Consider the following 24,030-nt stretch of genomic DNA (forward strand, 5'->3'; position numbering starts at 1 on the left):
GCTCCTTTGGTGCTGCAGTGTCCACAGTGATATTCGAAGCGATAAAATAAAAGGGATTTATTATAATTTTACAGTGTTTCTTTTCTCCGTGTGGAATGAAAGGTTCGGTTGCCTCCAGTTTATTTCACACCTAATAATATTGATTTTTGCCATCTATTTTTTGTTCTTTTATTATTTTTTTTTTCAGAGCTTTTATCCAAACTTGGCACGAGGTTTAAAATTTAATGCAGTTGACAACATAAAAGCCAAGTTTTAAAGAATCTTATGATGGTAATTACATTTCCCTGCTGGAAACTAATGTGTATATTACATAGAAAAATACCTCTTATAGTCGGGAAGCCAGTGTAAAGGGACTGTCACTTAAAATGTGACAATCACCCTTCAGCTCTTTAATGCAAGATAGTTTCAGAGCTGAAAGACGTGAGGGTAGCTTGTGCCTTCCAATAGCTTTTAGTATTTGCCCTCCTACTGGGAGCCCAATGCTCTTGGATCCAGGGATCAGTTCCTGTTGGTTGGTTGGTTCCCTCCTTTCCTAGACCATCACTGCAGTGGCTTGTTTGCTTTCAGACATTCGTTGCAGAGAAATGGATTTTATTCTCTTTCTTCCCAGTTATTGTGTCTGTTCTTCTGTATTTTAGTATTTCAGGATTTCTCTTTGCTCCAGATCGGATTGGAAGCTCCCACCAGGAGGCTGGAGGTGTTCAGTGTGGAGATGTGGCACTGAGGGACATGGTTGGGTGGATTGAACTCAGTGATCATAGAGCTCCTTTCCATCCTTAAGGATCCTATGATTCAGCATTTAGCATTAGGCAGGCTCAGTAAATCACATAAACAACCAGCAGCGACTACTAGGTTTACTTTTTAATATACTAATGAAGCTCAGACGATGTGAGGGAGGACCTTTGGGTGCTGAGATGAGAGCAGTGACGGCTGTGATCCCTGCAGGGCTGGGATGCTGAGCTGTGCAAACCACGTGTGGGCTGTGAGATGGATACAAGCAGTGATGCAATGCAGTGCTGAGCTGCGTTCTGATTACCCATGTTAGCACCTGCATTTCCAGGCTGAATTCTCCTTGCACTGCAGTGCTCCATTTGCTCAAAGCAGGAACTAAAAAAAACAACAAAAACCTGCAGATCTGCAAGATTTCTTTAGTTTTATCCCAGTATTTTGAGTCCCATTGGTGCAGCTGTCATCACTCTGGATTGCAAACAAACCCCATCGTCCTAAATGTTTGCCTTGTTCCTAACCAACAGGTTGCTATGGTAACTTGATGTTGCTCTGGCTGGCTGCTGCACCAGATGCACAGCCCTCTGTCCCCGGACCAGTTTTTGTCTAATCAATTAATTGCATTTAATTTAAACATACAAAGTTATTTGATGTCAGTTATTTTGTACGTTGAGATGGATGTTTGCAGAGCTTTTCCTCTTCCTTCTCACCCTGGAACATTAATTAACTGCTCCAGATACTGAAGTCCATCAGACAGTGCTGTGGTCTTCCCCAGCTATTGGCATTACAGCCCTCACTGCCCACATGGGAAGTAATCAGCACCCGAAATAATTGCTTTTCACAGTCAGCTGTCTTGTCAGATATTTAAGCCGTAATGAAACTGTTTGCATTTCCAGGAGGAAATATTCAACTGAAATGAATGGTAATTGCAGGTGGAAAGTGAGGATGGTAATGGACCCGGTCCTGAGTGCTCAGCAGCACAGGAATCCATTGCACTGTGCAGTAATAGGGAACAGCTGTGCACAGAGGTGGTGGTTCCCCATCCCTGCAGACACCCATGGTCAGGGGATGGGGCTCTGAGCACTGATGGAGCTGTGGGCATCCCTGCCATTGCAGGGGGTTGGGTTACATAGCCCTGAGGGTCCCTTCCAATGCAACCAGCCTATGGCTTTCTCCTTAAACTCACACTTCTTGGGCAAGGATACTCATTTTGAGTTCTCACATCCAGCATTGGCCAAGAGAAAGGGAAAGGTGTGGAATGCATGTGCCACACTTTGTGCTGAGTTTTCTGATCTGTGGCCATAAAGTGCAGAGAAACGGGCTGACAAATGAGTAGCTCACAGGGAAATCTTATTTACAAGGAAGGCAACAGAAACACTTAAGGATCTTTTATTAGGCTTATTTAGATCATGTGCCTCCTACATGGTGAGAAACTTCATAGTCGCTGCAGTAAAACAGCAGTAGGTATGTGCTGAGTTACAGTCTCCCAATTTGCATCCTTAAACCTCCTCTGCTCTTGCTGCAGAGAAAAGGAGTCTGGTAATGAATGTGCAGGGGAAAGCAGAGTCCAAGAGCAAGGCTGTGGATGCCCTCACCCTGGAGGTGTTCAAGGCCAGGCTGGATGGGGCTCTGAGCAACCTGGTCTAGTGGGAGATGTCCCTGCCTCCAAAAGGGAGGTTGGAACTCAAAGGTCTTAAAGGTCCCTTTCAACCCAAACCATTCAATCATTCTATGGCAGAAGAACCGTTCTGTGATTCTATCGAGTACCAAAACTGCAGGGACTACTGGAAGGGAAGAGTTGTTATGGCAGAGGGTATCTGCATGCACACAGCAAATGTAAACCTGGGTTGTTGTTGTCTGACTGAAGCAGATGTCTTTTCTGCAGGTAAAACTGATCTTTGAGTTGGCCTTCCATGGGTTTTTGCAGCTCAGAGTTACCGCAGAGATTAATATAAAACAAAATCTAACTACTTCTGTGCTTTCAAGATCAAGCACTAACAGATCCAACGTGTAGACATGGTATGTGGGGGCATGGCTCAGTGGGCAGTATTGGTGATAAGGGGACAGCTGGGGTTGGTCCTCATCATCCCCAAAATAAATGGGGAGAAATGCGTGGTGTGATTCTTGGGGGCTGCATTAATGCCAAAGACAACGATGCTCCTGCTCAGATTGTGCTACTTTGATTACTGAGCTGAGTTATTAGATCCATGAAGAACACCCATTTAAATGTAAATCCATTCTCCTTCCGTAATAGATGAATGTGCTTTGCCTTGAATTTGTAAGCAGAAGACATCACTTTGATATACTAACTGGAACTGAATAAAGCTAGTCAGTAGACCAAGGGAAGGATGCGGATGGCTTTAAAGCAAAGGGAACAGAGGAGTCCATCAGTTCATTAATTAACTTCAATTTCTATTTTAATGAACTTTCTCTGGTGCCTGTTTAAGCATCCAGATGCTTGCAAATGTGTTTTGTGTCTTTTTTTTTTCTCCCAACAACAGACTTTTGCTGGCATTTAATGAATTATGAATATGAGGTCCATGTTTTCTCTATCCCAGGAGTACTCCTCAGTGGCAGTGGGGACATGAGCCAGCATGGGGCCAGGGCCCAAACCTGAAGGGTGGATGATCTGAAAGGAGGAACACTGGTGATGTGGTGTCTTGGTGTGTTCCTTGGAATGGGCTGTGTGTTCCCAACAGTGCAATGCTTTGTTGATGCTTTGTGCCCTTCTCCAGCAAGGTGGAGATGGGATAAATGGGGTTCTGCTCTGAATTGCCCTCTGGATGTATATTGCTGTTAAAAATAGAAGGAATGAGACAGCATAGCTCTGCCCAACCCGAGTTGTCCCATGTGAGTGGAGGTAACGCCTCCTGCAGGAGTTATCCTTCCCACAGCCAATTTTCTTTAGGAATTCTCTGCATTTAGGGATTCAGAGAAAATCTCCTTTGCTGTTTGTTTCGGAAGCATTTTGGAAGGGACTCAGCTGGCTCAGCCCTCGGAGGGAGCAGGGCTAAGCAGGTGGGCAGTGCCCTGGAGGAGCTCACCCGGCAGCCAAGCTGGACCTCAGAAGTCAAATAAATGACACACTCGTATTTCTGTCTGAGAGCAGTAAAAGAAGGAATTGTCCCTTGGTTCAAGACCTAGAGATTTGGAAGAGCTCTCGGTTTTGTGTCTTTTCTTCTCTCTTCAAAATAAAAGGAGATATTTTCCTCTTGCTGACTTCCCAGAACTCATTTTGCCAAGAGCTCCCTGTGTGCTATTGAGCAAAGGGCTTGTTCCCTCTCATTCACATTCCCTCTTGCAGTTCAGCCCCTGCACCCTTTTGTTTCCTTGCAATAGAAGGGCTGTGGAGGAAGAAACATCTCCATGTATTTCTAGGGCAAAGCAGATCTGCGTCCCAATAAAGAACTGCAGAACTACAACTGGGGACCAGAGACACAAACCACTGAGTTTTGTGTTGTAGACAAGTTGGGTTCATGGTTGGACTAAATGATTTTCATGGTGTTTTCCAGCCTTAATGATTCTATGACATGGCTTGGATTGCATGGTGTTGGTGGGTTGATGATTGGACCTGATGATCTCAGCAGTCTTTTCCAACCTTTATGATTTTATGACTCCATGTTTTCTGGTTTCTTCATCCTGGGCTGGTTGTGTTGTATGTGTAGGTGCAGCTGTCCTCGTTTTGGGATGAATTTCAGCGCTCGTCCCATTAGTTGGCTGCTTAATTCTTTTAAACATCACAGTTATCTGTGGAATGAAACAGATTTAAAATCTAATAATAATAGCTGAGTAAATGCATCTGCCAAGCATGGAGCTTCCCAACTATTGCTCATTGTAACCGTAATTAGCCAGTTAAAGCCATCAGACATCTGTGTGTTAGGAGATTAAGCCTATCCTGCTGCTTCCATTAGCTCTATGAGCACTGTTGCATTACCCCTCCTGCTTCTCATTTCTCCCATTTCTCACCAGATTCCACAGGGAAGGTTTCATTAAAAACATACTGAAATAAAGCGTATTAGAGATGGGTTTGTGGCTGCTGGTTTGGTGCTGTGTGCTGAGTGATAAATCCATAGACTTGCTAAGGCTGGAAAAGACCTCTAAGATCACCCAGTCCAAGCCTAATCCAACCCCACTGTGCCCACTGACCACGTCCCTCGGTGTCACATCTCCATGTTCCTTTTTCTTTTCCTTTATTTGTTTGGGCTGAAGATGCTTCCAACAATTTTTTTTCACTCTTCTTTATTTCCTCCTTGGCACTTTCTGATTCATCCCTATGTTCCAAACCCCTTCCTGCACCTGGATGAACCACAAGGACTATTCATTTGAACTGGGATTTTGTCTGCGAGGAGGCAGCACAGATTTTATTGCAAATTAATCTTTTAAAATCACAGTGGGCTTAACTCCGTGTTTCATTAGAACCTCCTCTGAATGAGTTGCTGTAAAGTCATCAGCAAAGCCAACCCTAGTGCTGTTTTGCTGTGAGAAGATGTACAGAAAATGCTCAGCTTTAATCTCACACTCTTTTTGCCTTTGGCACAAATTATCTGTGCAACCACCTGAGATCGGTGATGAAAACCCAGGCTGGAACTAGAGAGACAGTGCTATACAGGCTATATATATGTATGTACCCCAGTTCTAAAGCCCAGACCTCTGAGATGCTTTCAGATCTTTGAAATGTAGCTGTGGACTTCTTGTTGCTGTTTTTAAGCCCAAATTGAAGTTCTTGTACTCAAGACTTGAGCTTGGCTCTGTGGATTACCTGCCCTTGAACCTGTTTCCATGCATTTCTGATCAATCAGTTTGACAGGAGAGGTAATTAAAAATTACGGGTCTGGAGAATCAGTGGTGGGATGGAGGGAGATGTTCTTTGTGCTATAAACAAAGCCTTCTGCACTTGGGGCAAAACTGCGTCTGGCAGAAAGAGAATAGGACAGTGATCTTGATGAGAATTGATGTCTGATGGGTTTCTCAGTCTCTATACACTTTCTTCCATGGAATCTGAGTTATTAAAGCTGGATGACTGATATACCTATACAGAGAGGGGGGTGACCCTGAACCTTTGCCAAGCTTTGAAAACCTTAGGTTCATTTATTTAGATTTTCTTTTTCTGTCTCTAAAACCAGAATGGAATAAAACAAGTTCAGGAATCATCAGATAAGGTCAGAGAAGAGCTGGAGCAGTCAGTCAATGGGGGATGGTGTGGACACAATTCCTCTGAGGTCAGGGCCGAATGAGTGGGCTGCCATTCCTGAAAAGCTGCTGGGTTGCAGAGCGTTTCTTCTATTCTTTATGTTAATTATTCTTCCCTGATATGAAGTCACTGAGGTTGGAAAAGACTGAAAGACTGCTACAATCATCAAGTCTAACCGCCAACCCAACCCAATGCCCACTCACGACACAGCTCCCAGAAAACATTTCAGTGCACTTTTGAACTTGCAGTGCTCAAGTAGGCTCCAAGCCATGGAAGAAAAAGAGTGAATTCATCCCTCGTTTCCAATTAGGTTTGCATACGAAGCAGCTCGTGCACTGACTTAGCTCCGAGCCGAAGAGCAATGCTCTACTGGGTCAATGATTTTTCTGCTAAGGAGCCCCAGGACAGCCTATAAGGCTAAAAGCAGCACTAAGTAATGGCAGGGATCAGTCTACTGGGTCAAAAGCTATTTGTTGTGGGGAACCATGGCACTGCAGCAATGCTTTCAGATGTGTCGCCTCTGTCCTGCCTTCTGGACACAGCAAAGTGTGAACTTGCTCAAGCTGATATTAATATTTAATTTGTGATGAGATAATTAAACTGACCGGCAGAAAGCCTCAGAGGTCAAGTGTAATTTCAGCTCGTATCAGTTAACTCTATACCTTTTTTTTTTTTTTCCAGTAGGACTCTGATGAGATGCTGAGAAAGTGTTTTCTTTGTATTAGAATCCCACTATTCTCTTTCGTGCCTTGTGTGTTTAAACTGCTGTGATGAGAAGTACCTTGTTTTCCAAACCTTTCCAAAGGATAGTAGGCTTATTTATGCCCCATCCCTGGAGGCATTCAAGGCCAGGTTGGATGGGTCTCTGGTCAGCCTGAGCTGGTGGGGGGCAATCAGTGCACACGGCAGGGGTTGGAACTGGATGATCTTTAAGGTTCCCTCCAACCTAAGCCATTCTATGAACACGTCAGTGCTTATTTAGGTTTTTAAACAAATATACTAATATGCAGGCATGTAATTAAGATAGTAATTAAATGCATTCAATTATTTTATTGTCAAGGTTTAGGGTTTCAGTGGAATTAAAAATGCAGTTGAATTCTAATCCAAGGCAATATAAACCCCCCTCTGTGGTTCTGCTGATTGGGATTTTATATTCCACACAAGAATATGTGATCACAAGCCTCTTCTGCAGATCCCTGTGATGCCAAAACGTGCCATCTGCAATGAGCTGCTCATCAGACTTGGCTGCATAATTTCTGCCCTTAATTTATTGGTCGATGAGACTCTTAGAATGCACTTCATAGGTCTCCAAAGGATTGCCTTGGCTGCCAGCCTGGGAAATACCAATATTGTAAGGATTAAACAAACAAAGAAGAAGAAAAAAAAAAATCAGATAATCTAACAGTGTGACTGAATCAATGCAAAAGGAATATTTGGATTGTGTAGATGCATTGGGCAAGGCAGGGAAGCGTGGCTCTGGAGGAATCAATGTGTCAATGCCATGGATGCAGGATGTGCGTTCGGGTACACCTTCTGCACTGTAGCCTCATTATTATGTGAATAATAACCCCATTGTTATGTGAATAATGGATTCACAACCAGGGACAGTGGAGGTGTCCAGGAAAAGGGTTGATGTGGCACTGAGGGATGTGGTTAGTGGACATGGTGGGGGTGGGTTGGGGTTGGATTTGGTGATCTGAGGGTCTTTTCCAGCCTCTGTGATTCTATGTGAGGTGGGCACACAAGTGTCAGCTATGGGGTGATTGTGTTACCTACCTACCACAGCAAATCCTCCTTCCCAGCATTTCACCAACTTATGAATGTTTTCCTTCCTAAAGAGCAGATTGACCCAACTGAGCGTTGGGCAGCAGCAGGCAGCTCCTTTCCCACCAGGTGGGTTGGTGATATGTGGCTGTGATTATGAGAATATGGAGAAATCTTACAGACACTAAAGTAACTTGAGATGGATGGGAGCTGAGGAGGTCATGGAAAACTGACATAATTTATTACAGACCTCTAGTGTGTGAGCCTGGGATGTGTTTTTTGGATGCAAATCTGTAAATAACAGCTCTAAAACTGACTAATGGAATCATCATCTGTGCAATTAATCGCTTTCCGCTGATGCTGGACATGCGTCTCTTTGATCCATACAATGTTTACATTTCTAAATCCATAGTTTTTAACTGAAAATCCATGCAGCTGAAGGAAATCAAAGTTTCTTCAAGTAGGATGCTACCAGTTGAAGGCTGTGATGTAGCACTTGATATAACCAAAATCCAAATCTGAAGCTGATTTAGTTCAGTCTGTGTGGATTTGTCCCATCCCTGCAGGCATTCAAGCCAGGCTGGATGTGGTTCTGGATAGTCTGGTCTGGTGGTTGGTGACCCTGCACATAGCAGGGGGTTGAAACGAGATGGTCTTTGTGGTTCTTTTCAACCCAGGCCATTTTGTGGTTCCATGATTCTATGACTGTCATCATTAGCCAAAAACCCCTGTGAATGGAGGCTTTGGAGATCTGCTGACTGCTCAGTCCGGGGGGTGGTGTGAAGCTGTGTCTTCTGTGGAGGTGTAGATCTGATCCCTCTGGGAACCCCACAGAGAAGTGTTAAACCAGACAAACAGAAGTGCCTAATTATTTCCTACGATGCCTTTTCATGCGCTGCACATGCAGACTGCTAAAAAGGCAAAACCAAAACCATCACTGAGCGCTGCAGGCCTGACTCCTACCTGTGCTTCCCCAGCACCCACATTGCCAAGAAAATTCACGGTGGATGAAACAAAAAATCTGACAAATGGAGAAGCTGGAAAGGAGCAGGCAATTAAGATGCGTAATGTTCTGCTCTAAGTGGCGGACCATAAATCTCAGCCTGTGGAATGCTGCATTTTAATGCCGCACGCTCAGCGCATTGCAGCCCATAGCTGGGCTCTGAAGTCATCCCAGAGGGAAGCAAGGAAGGTCAGACTGAAGCTATTAAAAGGTGTCAGGCCTTTGGTATGCTGTTGGCAAAATAAAAGGAATGAGGCTCTTTGCAACTGTTTGCTCTCACTTTCAGAGGAGGTTTTAAGGATCTTCGAGTGGGTTTCCTGCTTGCTTCTCTTTATTGAATGTGGTTTATGGCAGGAGGATGAGAAAATGTGGTTAGCAGAAATGTTAGTGTGAGAAATGAGCAGGAAGTATTGCTTTGGGCAGAGCTCAGAGCTAGCTGAATGAACTTTGCAAAGAAAACATTAGCTTGATGGCGTGGTTGGACTGTGTATCAAGTAACTTGGTCAAGAAGATCCCACCCTTCTGAATAGAAGTGGATATGCCAAAGATACTGCCACAAGAAAATAGCATAAGAATGTTGCAAAGAGGTAGAACAAAGCTTCTCTAAACTCATATTTATTTTTTCTATGATTCACAGTTTTCTCCCATTTCATCTTCAATATATGCTGTCCAACCAGCTAAGGACAAAATAGGACATGAGTTTTGCTCATTTATTTTACTTGAGACATACTGAAACGTATAGAAAGGCATCCACCCCCCTCAAGATTCTTGAATGAATAACTCAAATATACATGTTTGTGTGTGTTCATCACTCATTGTCATGTTTGGCATCCAGTGTTTGGGACTTGGCAGATGAAGAGGTCACCTGTCAGCCTATCCAAATGTTGATTACGAGATGATTTTCTCTGTTTTATTTCCTCCCCTTGTTTAAAATGAGAATGCCTCTAGTTCTCTTTAATTTCTTGCGCATAAAAATGCATTCGTGATAAGGCAGTTGTATATTTATATGCTACTTGAGCTGCCGAAACCATATTTGACCTTGAGAGATGTAGGAGTTGGCTTTATTTGCCTGAAATCGTAGCAATATTTTCCACACCTTGCAACCCTGCTGTGCCTCCTGGAAAACCATAAGCCTGCTGATTGAGAAGCACCAACTGGAGGAGGAGTTGAAGCAGTCAGAGAGCTCGCTTGCATTTGCAGACATGGCAGAATGCCCGTAGAGCTGCATGTGTATTTGTAGTCCTGTAATGAACATAATAACCGTGCACAAATCCACTGCGTTATCAGCATACATCCAGGTGTTTAGAGCCTTTTCCAAGGATGCTGAAGCTGAAGGAAGGCGGTTGTTGATCTTTGGAGTGGCTTTGGGAACGTTGTGTTAAAAAGGGTCTTGCGATGATTTCAGTGGGCTTACATCACTTTAACCAAGAGGAGAATTTCTCCTATTGTTTTATTTCCCATTGCAGTATTCCTTGGGACTGATAGTGTTTAATTAAGTCATGCGAGAGCTGACCTGACTACAGTTAAACCAATGTACTGAAAAGTACCAGGAATTGGTTAGACTACAAATAAAAGCAATCTGATTTTGGCTGAGCTCTCTGTAGCACCTTTTATGAATCGGCAACTCCTTTCTTCTTTCCTCGTTTGAGGCAACTTCAGAAGATATGATTGGAAGCAGAAGGAAGCCGCAGTCTCAGATTTCCAGCCAAAAGTGTGCCCCTCTTCCTTTTTCATCTCGTGTTTATTGTTTTATCCCATCAAAGAAAAAGAAGCCAGATATTTGTGTTTCAGGAAGAGACATGTGTAGGAGTAACTAAAGAAAAACAGGCCGGAGGCTTTCTCAAGGAAAGAGAAATCTCATTGTTAGCTTATCGACAGAAAGCAATGGCCGTGTTAAATGGAGCTGGGTTAACTGTGTAATTAATTCGTCCCTCTCAAAGACTGTGTCATCTTTGCATGAGATTACAGGAGGGCAGGAATGAAAGGCCATGTCTCTGGAGCTGCTTCTGTTTTATTTCTTAAGGGTAACGCGACAACATCCTCCACTGGACACTCAGGGCTGTTGTAAAGCCCTTCTAAATCTTTCTTCCCATCAGTGCCCATCTGTGATGAGTGTAAAGTCAAGAAAAGCCCTTTGCCCACCAGGTAGATGTCAGACCCACAAGTCCCAAGCAAGCTGTGTTGTTGAGGTGATGGTCTTCCTCTTGGTTTCTCTTCCAATGGCTCAGCACTGAGTGGGAGAGCGTGCTCATGTGCTTTTGTGGTTTTTCTTGTCTGAGCACCAATAGTGGGGTTGGCCAGTGGACTGTGCAGGAGCAGAGCAATGTCTGTCTTGTGCATGGTTGCGTGTGTATGAATGGGCAAAGCCACGTTCTTAAAAGGAAACACAGACTCATTAAGTTTGGAAAGGTCATTGAGGTCATCTACTACAACCAACAACCCATGCATGTGACTGCTCTAGACCATGTCACTCGGTGTGATATTTATCCTCTTCTTGAACACTTCCAGGGACCTTCCACCCTTCCTGGTAATCCTGTGCCAATGCATTGCCACTCTTCCAGTGAAGTAATTTCCCTTATATCCAACTTGAACATCCTCTGTGCAACCTAAGGCCATCATTACCTTTCGTCCCATCAAAAGAAGGGAGATGCAGTAAGATTTACACTGCATGTTGCATAAAGGAATGGTCATTTTTGCACAAATGAATCCATCTGAATGTTATCTTCTGTCTCTTATAGCAACCTATACTGTATCAATAGCCAACTTAAGGTGCATCCATGTATATACTTCATATTCTTACTTTTTGTTTCCAAAGAGTTGGGTATCTTACTTATGTGCAGGAGAAGGCATGTTTGAGTATTTCTTATTGTCATGATCCCTATTTCAACCCACTTCTCTCCCCAAGTGGGACAGAACCATGCTATGTTTTGTGATACATTCTCCAGTATAACCAAACTCCATGGTCCAATATATGCTAGGCACACACAAGCCCTGCAAAACAGAGATCCTTGCTTTTACTGATTTTCCTTAAACCATTCTAAGACCTCATCCAAGGTCAGCAAGAGCTGTGAACTCTTCACATTGCGTTCAGAGTAATTTCACATTTGCCCTTCGGATGCATTTGCACTAATCATCCTCTTTCCTGTTATCGCCGGCTGAGTCACACGCTGCCTTCCCACTTCACATTCTGAGTTTGCATGGCATGGTCGATGATGACCCAGTTTGGATAATTGTCCCAGTAATGATTCATTACCACTATCCAGAACCCACTTCAGCAAAACACTTAGATGTGCTTTAAAACACCGTACTCACGAGGAATTGAAATTAGCAATTGCTTAAATAGTCCGGAGGTGGGGAAAGTTGTGCGCTAATCGTGCTTTTCCCTTCCTGATGTCACTGAAAAATGGTCCCATCTCATGGCGTTTTGCAAAGAGTGCCAATTTGAGATAAATAAATTCGATAAGCAGAGTCAAATAATGGCAGCGTGTCATTGGTGATTAAATTCGACACCGAGCAAACATCAATCTCCTATAAACTGTGTGGCATTGACGCAAGCCTTTCCTACTGGAATCTGGCTCTGAATTATAAAACTGTCTGAACCTTACAAAGAGATTTATTTCAACTCAACCCTCATCGATTTGCTGGAGAACAACAGGGGGAACCACAGCATTGGTGGATGCCTTCAAAATGTTCTCTGCTTAATCCTTTGTCTTTTGCAAGCAAATGCGGAGTGGGGGAAATATTAAGTAGAGTTGCTTCGATCTGGATGCTGTTCCACGTGGGGAACAGTGCTGCACCCCCTATGTGTGTATTTATATCTCTATAAATTGGCTTTTACTGGCAGAGCTGTGACAGTGAAAAATGCAGCCTGGGTTTCAGTAGAATTCTTATGCTATTGCTAATAATCTCCTATGCATTTTTTTTTTCTTCTTTAAACCACATTGGGCATTGATTCTTGACTAAATAGGTTGAGTGTGCTAACGAGTTGACTCAGTGTGCCACTAAGTGCTGTTTAATTTGCTGTTGCAAGTTGCAAGGAAATTTTCCCATTAAAACCGCAGCCACGTGAGCTGCAGAATGGAGTGTTCCAGGAGAAGAGTTTTACACATTATTAGCACTACAGTAAGGGAAAAGTGTTTTAAAGAACATTAAGGAAATATATATATATATATATATATATATATATATATATATATATATATATATATATATAAAGTCGTTAAAAACATATTTGTCAGCTCCCAGAGAAGCTAATGAACAGAAACATAATGGCATATTAACAGCTTGAGGTCCCTTGCTTTTCCAGGGAAAACTTTGGCCTGGCATTCCTCTTTCATCTCGGTATGGAAATGCACACTAATGAAGGCTCTTTTCAGGGCTGTGGGTATTGAAGGGTTGAAGATGTGACAAAGAAAAAAGTAAAGGGCTGCAAGTGTGTAGCTGCTGCTTTTGTGCTGCGTGCAGAGAAAATCTCCATCCAAAGACAGAGCAACAAGAGGAGGGTGTAGAAAAAGCCAGAAAATAGGTTTTAAGTTTTGGGTTTTGGTGATGTGTCACCAAGAGGAATGAATAACAGTGGGAGGTGCCCAAAGGGACAGGACAAGAGGGGATGGCTTTGGGTTGTGCCAGGCAAGGATCAGACTGGATATTAGGGAAGATTTCTACTCCAGAAGAGCAGTGATGGGCTGGCACAGCTGCATAGGAACTGGTGGGGTCCCCATACATGGAAGGTGTTCAACATGGAGATATGTCAGTGAGGGACGTGAGCAGAGGGAATGGTGGGATGGGGTGGGGTTGGACTTGGGGATCACAGAGGTCTTTTCCAACCTTAACGATTCAATGTTCTCCTCACCAGGTGCATTTCTAAGGCTGATTTTGTGGTTGGGACTTGGGGGGCGGGGTGAAGTTGTTTTTGCTTTTCATTAAGCTAATCTTGTCTGAGTTGAATAGCTAAGACATGATAAATCTCATGTTCTTTTCATTAAAGCCACCCGTATCTCTTCACTTCTAGCACAGTGCATGCTATCTGTCGGCATTATTAAAGGGTTTATCGTTTTGGCTCCTCATGTATATCACAAAGGGGTAGAAAGGATTTGATCCACAGACGAAGGCATTATTGGGTGAATCCAGCAGACCCTTGTGCTGTAATTGGCACCTGAATATGCTTTCGGCAGATAGTGCCGAAGATTGTGCAAGCAAATTACTTCTTGACCACAGCTTCTTCTCTTCTTTATTTCCAGATTCGAATCTATCCTTTATTCTTGTCAGAATAACAATAGTTGTTGCTTCTTTAATGCAGCTTCAAACAATGCGTTTTCTTCTTGCAAATATATTAATACAGGAAAGTGAACCAAAACCTTTATACATTTCTGTGGTGTCTTTGTCTTGCTGCAAAGCAGTGTTTGTGGGTAACTTTGCCTGTGAGAACAGTATCTGATGGAGGTTTCCCATCCGTGGCAGAGAAGGAGCAGTAACTGAACGCTGATCACTTATGCAAATGGACAAGCTGAAGTGAGCTGACCTTTCCAAGCGAGGAGACGTTCCAGTGCACTGATATGGCCCATAAATGTGCCTCCCTGCCCTTTCTCTGAAGTGATCATCAGGGGTCATGAAGGTAATGATCATCAGGAAAAGGTCCCTTTGAATAAGAAACGTTGAGAGTGAGTGTAGTCTGAATAGGCTGTTCTGAAATACCACGAGCAGATAACATGGAGCATGAAAACACCCCTGTTCAGAGCAGGAGGGCCAACTTCATGCATTCAAGTGCTCTGAAAAAGCACCTTTCAATTCTTAGTGCAGTGAATAGAATCGTTAAGGTTGGAAAGACCAATATGATCATCCAATGGGATCATCCATCTCCCACCAATACTGCCCACTGCCCACGTCACTCAGGGCCACATCTGCACACTGAGCACCTCCAGGGACGGTGACCTCCCTGTGCAGCTGTGCCAGTGAATCTTCTTGCCCGCTCATTCTCACTACCTTTGTTTTATGGACATCCTTCCTGGTGCCTTCTTGGCTGTAGCAATCCTCCCACAGAACTGCTATAGCCTTTCTGGTGGAGCTCCACCAGGGCAGCTCCCCACGGCCTGACTTCAAGCCAGCTGCAAGTCCAACACCTGTAAGATATCAACAGGAACATTTCTGGTCCTTGCTTTTCAATAGCGACCTTTTGTTTTCCCCTCCATCAGGCTGAACAAAAGGCATGCTTTCTCTCATGCTATCCATCAACCTCTGACGATTTTTCCCCAGCTCAAGATGTACTCGCCGAGGAATTTGGAGTTAATGGACCCAGATGTGAGGCTGTTGCTAAGAAACCTTGGGTTGCCTCTGTAGCATCCTTGTGCAGTTCTGCAGGTGCCTCCCCAATGGGGCTGCTCCTTGTCCAGAGGAGGGTGTGCTTGCATGTCTCATAGCTGGGGGATGTTAGATAGAGACAGAAGGGTGATTGAAAAACATAACCCATCTGTTTCGCACCAGTATCCCATAGCTTTCTTGTTGCCATGGCAAACATGGAAAGGAATTCCTAGGCAGCCCTTCAGGTGAGGCAATGCTGCCTGCAGGGGAGCGGAGGCAGAAAAAAAGCCTGGGGCTGTTTTCTGTCTTGTGGGGTGAAACCTGGGGTCCCTGTTGCAGGAGCATTCTTGAAGCAGCAGTAAGAGATGGCTGAGCCTTGCAGGTGTCAGGTTTGCAGAGAGGGAACTTGGGAGCCCTCAGGGACCTTGAGAGCCTCCGTTGAACCCTTAGAGACCTCCAGAGACATTAGTGGGTGTTTTCTGACCCTGCCATGCTCTGGGTGTGCTGTTTGATGCTGGATAAGAGTCATGTCCCTAATTCTTTCTTTATGTGCCTGAAGTCCACCCAGGACACCAGAGTTCCTCTGGTGGGAACAGAGGTGGCTTCTGTGCAGCGGGACATGATTGGGAAGTTGTCTCATATTTGCACAAGTCTGAGCATATGATATTTTACTTACACTGATACTGAATTCCAGCCAGCTTGATGCTGATCTCACTTTAACTTTATATATACACAGTTGGTCCCAGCTCAGCCTCTGCATCTTCTAAGAACCGTCTACATACAGCACCAACATGAGCTTACAGAGCTGTGTTATCATTTTCCTCTCCCCCTCTTTCTTTTTGTCCATAATTAACAGGGACAGTCTGTCAATCACTTGTCAGAATGAAATGCTTTCCCTTCATCCATCACAACGCCTGTGCCAAAGGAAATGCTTGTTCCCTTAGGCAGCTGCCAGGGGAGAGCACGCAGTGATGGGCTGAGTTGTTAATAGAGGGGCAAATTAACTTTTAATGCTCGTGTTGTTGTTTAAGCACATTCAGGGGTCTCAGGAAGATGAAAGGCCCTCAGAAACTGTAAGCCATCCCTACTGCCAACTTAAAGATGTTCTTGCACAGGGAAAGACATCCTCAAAAGTCAGATGCCAAGATGCCATCAGTGCTCCTAGATTTGGGATCCAAAGAACCACGGGCATGTCTGAGAATGAAATAAACCCCAACACCCACTTTCCTCCTGCTGACAGTTATCCTCTCGTCCTTTATAAAACTTTAACTTCACTGCTTTGCCAAGCAATCTTGCTGCAAATGCTACAGAAGAAAGCGAGGGAGGGTGGTTAATGCAATGTATGTTCTCCCTGTCTACTGAGGTGTTTGGTTTTCTCCCGCTTTCTGATTGCTAAAATAAATGCCACCAGTGAATGTTTACCAATGCAGTGTTTGTAATCTGGGTATAAAATGGGAAGGTTGGCTGTGATGTCAAGGTCAAAGCTAAGGCACTAGAGCCAGAAAGCCAAGAAAATGATGCCTCCTGCTGTTAGTAAAGTTTGGAAAGGTTACTTTCCCACTGGTTATCATAGAATCATTAAGGTTGGAAAAGACCTCTAAGATCATCCAGTCCAACCATCCACTTACTACCAACATTGCCTACTGATTCATGTCCCCAAGTGCCACATCTCTTGAACACCTACAGGGTTGGTGACTCCACCACCTCCCCATGCAGCCCATTCTGATGCCTGAACACTCTTTTGGAGAAGAATTCTTTCCAAATATCCAACCTGAACCTTCTGTGGCACAACTTGAGGTCATCCCCTCCATCAAAATAACAAAAAAATGCACTTAAACATTTCCAAGAGGCTTTTCCACTTGAAGAAAAGTTACGAGGTGCTGAAAAATCCCACTGGCTCCAACAGGGGTAGAAGCACCTCAACAGAAACATGAAGAAAACCTAATAAACAGAAAATAATGAGTCCAAATGGGAGTAGCGTTTGAATACCGTGTAATTAGTACTGAATGCTCCACTTGTTCTTTTTGCTGGGGATGTCATCATTTTGACAAATGATTGCGCTGGGGTAGGATGGAAACAACACCACTGAAAAGAAAGTGCCCACAGAATCCTGCTGAAATGCTGTGTGGAACAGGAGAGGAGGATGTGCTCAAACATCATTGAGAGACGTTTGTTTTCTTAATGATACTTCACTATGAATACAGCTTTCAAAAGCGTAGAGATCTTTCCAACCCAACCATTCTGCGATTGTATGATTCCTCTTGCAAAGCAACAAGAGTTTCCTTCACTTGCAGCTTGTATTTCCCGTTTATCTGTGAGATAATGAAATCCCATTTTCTGGAAAGTTAAACCCGTCACATTTTATGACTGCTTGGAAGGAGGCTGGGCGCATTGCTACGCTGGAGAAGCAGAAACATGAAAGATTTTCTAGGACTACTGCTTGCGTTACTTGGTTTAACTACATGGAAATCCACCCGAGCTGAAGCATGCAGACATAGTTGATCACAGGATAATATTCTGTACAGAGAATACTCTCTTGCTAGGTTTTATAGACACAGTTGACAGAAAGAATAAGCTTAAATACTGCCCTGAAAAAACATGCTTTATTTTGAGAGGATTTTACTCAGTTCTCTGCCAATGAAAACAAATGACACCGGAGAAGGGTCTTCAATGCGAAGCTTTTGCTCCAAAGACATAATTGTGACAGGACTATTAAATAATGAATATGGTCTCATTTTAGCTTTGATTGCATGAAAATACTTCTAGACGCTTATTTTCACTCCATATAAATAGATCTGGTGATATTTGATGCAATGGTTTGATGGGTACCAGTCAGAATTAGGCAGCAATTGACACAATAATGTCAAGATTGCATCAATTACAAGGAAGGCCAAACATTTGATGTGTGATACATGTTTTTAATGTAGAAAAAAAAAGTCCTATCTCCGCCAATAAAACACAGTCATATTGCTTCTGCTCATTGGAGATTATGGGTCTGGGATGCAAAGGAAATGCAGCAGTACAATTAAGAAGGCAGGAGCTGACGGCGTGTGGCTCTGCCGGCAGGATCAGTGCAAATATAGCATCTGGTGTGATCCTTGGTGTCACCTTTATCAGCTCAGGAGCCGCATTGCCCTCCTGGTTGTCTCAGACAGCCGGTTTTGTGCGAGCGCGATAAAACGTGACCCTGTGATCCGCTGTACTCAGCCCTGCTTTATCAACCTGTGCGCTTCCACTGCCTGAACGTTGGCTTTTCATAACACTGTGTCAACCTTGGGCTTCTCTTTTTTAAGGATAGAATTGCTAAACCCAGCATTTTGTTCCTGTCGCATCTTAAGGTTTTAAGCAGCTCGAGGAATCCTCCAAGGAAATTTAAATACCTGCTTTAACTGTTATCTTCTATCCCCTTTTCTTTTTTCCAGCTATGAACAATTGGTTTTCATAGTGAGGTTTGCAGTTGCCATTTTCCATGACCTTATTGCAAATGTAGTAACTGGTGGCATTTCTTTATTGGGCAAATCCTAATCTAGCAATTGGCAACCGTGCCCATGGCAGGGTGTTGGAACTGGATGATCTTTAAGGTCCCTTCCAAACTAAGCCATTCCATCAGATTTTATAAATCTTTATATTAAGTTTTTGAACCTTCTAGCTCAGAGATGGGCAGTCTTAGGTAAAATCTCAAAAATATCAGCAAAAACAATCAAACAAACAAAAAACAAACTAGATTTCCCTTTTATTTTTTAAGCTGCTCTCAGGATTCCTGGTGTCCTTCTCTGATTCTTGCTACCCCAGCGGATTGGCAAGACAATGCTCATTAGTCTCTCAACACTCACAAAGGCATGCAGCTCTGCTTCACTCTCTTCCAGCTGTTTGGTGGGAAACAAATCAAGCCCATTTGTCTTCTAACAATTTCATTTTATTCAAAAACTCAGAAAAGCCTGCGATTTATTAAATTCCCCTCAGGATGTGTTTTCTTCCACCTTTGACACCAAGGAGATGGAGTATCCTGTTTACGCCAGGAGCTGCTTGTTAAAACAGAACAATTCATGATTTGGAGTTGAATAGCAGAGAAAAGCCAAGCAAGTCCCTCACCCGTGGTGGCATCTTTGTTCTTTATGGTATTTCTCTGGGCTACAACCCTCATGTTTATGGATGAGAAACCAGAGAGCAAAAGTTGACCCTTCCAAGATCATGAGGCTTTGGTGACCCATCCAAGATCATGGGGTTTAGGTGGCTCATCCAAGGTCGTGGGGTTTTATTGACCTATCCAAGATCTCGGAGTCAGTTTTGGGCAAAGTGAGTGCCAAACCTCCCATGGGCTGCCCACTTCACTGCTTGCACATATGGGCTTTGCTTGCTGGGGTCAGCTCAGAGCAACTGGATATCTGGCCCGTGTTGTTGTGTTGGCTCACGTAATTTTGGTTGTTCACTTCCTTTTTGTCTAAATAAAGCAGCTATTGTTTATGAAATATAATATTTGCACAATTAGCAAAGGAGATGACAAATGATTACCCATAGAAACACAAGAGCAGCAGCTGTGGGTCTTGTCTGATCTGGGGAGGGGTTTTCATTTCTTGGCAAATTTGAAATGAGTTTCTCTTACAGAAGTAAGATTTAATACTGTAAATCTATTGTGCCTCCCAGTCTGACATTGTTCCTGGAGAGGCAGATTGTGGCTCCTCAGGGATTAAAGCATCTCACATATCTCTGAGAACAACAATAGTTGTTGGCCAAAGTTTGGTGGGGTCCATTTTGCTGGAGGAGTTATGGGTTCCTTCCATTCAGCGTATCACAAAGCAGCAAGAATCCACCTCTGGATGCTTTGTTCCAACCTCTGACTTGGACTCACTGTCCTACACATACACAAAGCAGAGTTTATTTGCATTTTTGTTCTTTCCTTTGGAGCAAGTGGCGGTGTTATTTATTAGGGTAGCTAATAGAGCCCGGAGAGGGAAAGGCAAACTTTTGGGCACTGGAAGCACTTCTGCTCTCCAATATTCGTGGCTCTAGCAAGACTGTTGCCAGAATAGAAATGTATTGCTCATTTTCTACGTGACCCTTGGCAGTATTTCAGCTCGAGTGCACACTGAGCTTTTTAATTCTTAAGAATTTGGCCAAATGCTGGTAAACACTTCAGTTCACTCTCTGAGGAGCCAGGCTCATAGAATTTAGAACTGAAGAAACGGGGGCAAAGCGAGGTGCTCTCATAGAATCCTTCAAGCTGGAAGGGACCGTGTCAGTGTGGGCACAAATAAAGAAAAGGTCAATTTTTGAGTGTTCCCAAACTTCTGCATGAGGCCTTTTTCTCTCTAAGGAGAGCGTGAACGTCTGTTCTTGCATCATGGTTCCAAAATTCTGATTCTTTTTCTGCTTCTTTCTAGGATATATGGCTTTTCAGTATACTAGGATATACAGCTTTTCAATGTAGGAGCAATGTCATGCAAAACTGTGTAATTTGTTGTCTGATTACTGCATTCAAAATACATGTATGTATTTACAGCCAGCTAAAAAAGAAAAATCGAGGTTTTAATGGAAACAGTTAAAATTCAACCTTGAAAAGAAACTCCCGGAGCATTAAAATAAAATATTAATAAAGGTCTCAATAAAACGCTGATCGCTAAAGAGCTTTCACAACCCCACGAAGCTCCACTTCTCGATGTCGTTTTTCATTTCCAAAAAGGTCAGGTTGGTAAGGAGAAGTTAATAAGCTGAAAGAAATGACCAGCTTCATTTCTGGGCTTGTTTTGCTCAGGAACTGCAGGGCCATTTATTGGTCTGATGGCTTTCTTCTGCATCTGGGAAGCTATGAGTGCAGCTCTTTGCCAGCTACATACAAAGCATTTACAGCCCAAAGAGGCCAGCTCATTAGTAATTACTGTAATGAGTTCTTCTCAGTGTTTCTCTGAAAGGTGATTGAGCCCCTAATGTAGACACCAGATATTTTTCCTTCAGTTAATGGTGTGGTAAATTATTCCTGCGAGGGGCTCATTGAATGGCTTCTTTGGAACAAGTTAAAGACTACAAAGGAAAGAAAAAGCTGTTGGTCTCTTCATACCAGTTACAGGAGACAATATTTACAGAGTGTTTCAGCTCTGGATGTTTCTGCAGAGTGTGAAATGTTTGGTCGTATAAATGGCAATATCACCAATGTAAAGGTGGAGGAGTTGCTGCAACGTGTATTTCCCATCTACCATAATATTGGGCAGCTCAGACAAAGGAGAGTGAGCTCATTTGGGCTCCTTTGGGTTTCTTTGGGCTTGGTTTGCACGGATGGAGCTTTTGCCTTGAGATCCTGGTGGCCATGGGCCTTGCAGGTATCATTGTGTGTGCTCACCCATTGCTGTACTGGCAATGGAGAAGGGGTAACACTCGTCATGAGCTTGGCTTTTACCAAGGGAGATTTCTTCTTTTACTAAGTGAATAAACTCATTGATGCGTCCAAATGAAATTAACAAATGCTACAGTCAAAATGCTTCCTAATCAAAATCATTAATCAGGCAAAACTCAGCTGTCCCAGACAACCACAGTAACGTGGTTATGGGACACGCTTTAGTGGGCAGGTTTGGTGGTAGGTGGATGGTTGGACTGGATGATCCTAGAAGTCTTTTCCAACCTTTATGATTCTGTTATATGTAAGGACAGGTGTTATTTATGTCTTAGCTTTCTGAAGAGCTCCTTTTCATACACTGCATGCAGTTGGAGCACTTCCACATCCCATAGGCCCGATGTGCCATGAGTTTCCAAGCCTACCTCAACAGCAAGCTGCGTTGGTTCCCAGTTTCTTCCCAGACCTGTGCAAAGAGAAGAAGGCATTGCTGAGGTGCTGAAGGGGGAGTATTTGAGAATTGTCATTTAACTGTTAGTTGCTATTTAACCATTTAGAAAAAGAGAAAGAAATTTAGCCAAAAAGCTGTTCAGATCAGTTTTAACTGCCCTTCCAAAGCCAGGATGCATAATATAGGATAAAGAGCCTCTGCTGAAAGTAGCTGCTCGCTTCAGGGACCTGTGTCTGTAGTTGGTATGGTTGCATACAAAAAGTGGGGAGAGATGGTACAGGAAAGGCCTGAAGTGCCTCGAATACCTCTGCCTCTCTGCAAAAACAAACCCTGTAGATGTTGTTTGAGAAGCTGTTTTGTAATATTAGGCTAGAATGAATTGCACAGTTTGCCCACACACATCATTGCCTTTTGCTGGGTTCTCAGAACCACTCATTGGAGATGAGCTTTCCCTGGCAACCCCACACACTGAAGACTGCTCTGTGCTCAGCTGGGATGGATTTTCCAAGGGTCAGTGCACTCAGTGTGGCTTTTTGGCTTTTCTCTCCATGGAATCACATCTCCAGCCATGGTGATAAGCGCTGACAGCCTGCGGGAAAGCCCAGCTTGGACATTGTCTTGAATCAGCTCATGAGCCCAAGAATTCTTCCACTCTGCCCCATGTTAAAATTATTATGGTGTCCATCAACTTCCATTTAGTCAATCCTGTGAGCAGGAATTAAATTTAGACACTGCTGGCTTTTATCTGTCACTCTGAGGATATATTATCTGCAGTTTGTTTTGCACTCATCTGGGCAGTAGCTGGAGGGTATAAAATGGCATCTTATGGAGCTGTTTCACTGCTCTTCCTTGAAGCCATGAGCTTATGTATATGCATATATTTCTCTCCCATCTCTGGCAACAAGCAATTTCCTTGCTCCCCTGCATATCCTTTGCTCTCTGGGGATTCCTGCCCAGAAATGCTCAGCAAAAAACCCCCTGACTTTACAGCAGCACCCCAGAAACAGATCGTTTCATATTGTAGATGATGTCAAAGAAGTAATGGAAAACTGTGATGGTTTCTTCATCTCTTGAGAAGGATCCTTGCAGAGAGGAAAGGTTGAAATTGGAACTGGAAAAGCTGGAAGCTCTGCTAGCTGTAACTTAGCTGGTTGTCTCACAGCGTTACTGATGTGTTATCAAGATGAAGCCACAAGCACTGATAAAAGGAGGCAAAACTGACTTCCTTCTTTCTTGAAGGCACAAACAAGTATCTTTAAAACTGAACAGAACATACCCCTGCTTATACCTCAGGTCCATAATCAAAACGTTTTTCATCTTAAATTACACATTTGCAAAGGGACTGCTTGGTTTGATGCTGCTCAGTAGAGATGTTTAAGATTTCCTGTCATTTTGGAAGGTTTTCCACTCTAGTTTTCCCATTTACATTTTGTGTGTGCACAAGGCAGGATGTTGCTCTTGATTTAAATGAGGAATATCAGATATCTCTGTGTGTGACCAGGCTGTGACATGGGACACTTAGTTTGGGCGTTCTTTGTTTTTACTTTGGTGGTCGGAGATTCAGAAGATCCCAACTGCTTTATTTTCAATACATTTTTTCCATCATCTGTATGGAAAATGCTTTGTTTCACTAACCAGAATTTAAACATAGCACTACACTGACCTTCCCAAAGGGTAAAACAGGAAATAATGAAGAATGTGGAGCAGTTGCTTCGAACCAAAAGGTTAAAGTAGCTTAGGATAATACAATTTTTTTTTTTTTTGGCTTTAATTACTTTAAAGTAAAAAAAAGCTGGGAGAAATGATGCAAAATGCTGCACGTACCAATTTCTGACCAAAATCTAGAGCAAAAACAACAGCTGGAGGAGAGCTCCAATGGATGCTCACATCATTAGCAGCACAGACTGGCTTCTGGTGCAAGAATAGGAAGAAATGACCCATCCTCAGTTTATTCATTGGTGAGAGAGGGCGAGAGGAGATTAATACCCAGTGCTATGATGATGGTATATGCAAGTCTCAGTCATAAGTGAAGTTATTATTTAGTGAAGCTAGAGGCTAATTTTTCTTGCAGGCCATCAAGTTATTGGTTGAATGGTGGTTTTGGTAAGCTGTGTGGTTCTGTGTGCACGTGAATGGAGGAATGCTGTGCTCTGATTGTCTTCCTTTCAAGAAATACAACTGGCTACTTGAAGTTAGGCAAAAGCTTGGTGTAGATTTTATTTTAAACCACAGATCTCGTAGAATGGTTTGGGTTGGAAGGGACCTCCAAGGTC

At 43.3% G+C, this 24,030-nt stretch overlaps 1 protein-coding gene across 1 annotated transcript in view; it reads left to right on the top strand.

The window, feature by feature from the left end:
• Positions 1 to 24,030, top strand: part of KAZN (kazrin, periplakin interacting protein) — a 135,119-nt gene that overhangs the window by 10,267 nt on the left and 100,822 nt on the right. The gene's annotated exons all lie outside the window — the stretch shown is intronic.

This window comes from Excalfactoria chinensis, chromosome 20 (genome assembly GCF_039878825.1).
Source record: "Excalfactoria chinensis isolate bCotChi1 chromosome 20, bCotChi1.hap2, whole genome shotgun sequence".
Lineage (NCBI taxonomy): Eukaryota > Metazoa > Chordata > Aves > Galliformes > Phasianidae > Excalfactoria > Excalfactoria chinensis.